Consider the following 477-nt stretch of genomic DNA (forward strand, 5'->3'; position numbering starts at 1 on the left):
CCTGCTCGGCGGGAGGCATGCTTCTCCCCCTCCCACCCCCCTGCTTGTGTTCCCGCTCTCGCTGTCTCTCTCTCTGTCAAATAAATAAATAAAATCTTTAAAAAAAAAAACAGAAACCTATTCTATCCTCCTTTTTTTTATAAATACAGATATCAAAATAATCCTGATCATACATTCTCCAACATTTTATTATGAAAAGTTTCTAACATACAACAAAGTTGAAGAATTTCATGGTAGACACCCATATACCCACCACTCAGATCCTACCATTGACATTTTACTTTGCTTTATGTCACATTCACCTATTACTCTATTCATTCTATCCCATTAATCTTACTATTTTGGGGGTATATTTCAAAATAAATAACAGACATTGGTATGCTGTCCCCTAAACACTTCAGCATGCATATCTGTAACTACAGTTCAATATTTGTTTTTATTTTGAGGTCAACTTTACCTGCAATAAAATTCAGAGTT

Source organism: Callorhinus ursinus, unplaced genomic scaffold (assembly GCF_003265705.2).
Source record: "Callorhinus ursinus isolate GAN/ISIS: 27379988/994484 unplaced genomic scaffold, GSC_fseal_2.0 scaffold61, whole genome shotgun sequence".
Classification (NCBI taxonomy): Eukaryota; Metazoa; Chordata; class Mammalia; order Carnivora; family Otariidae; genus Callorhinus; species Callorhinus ursinus.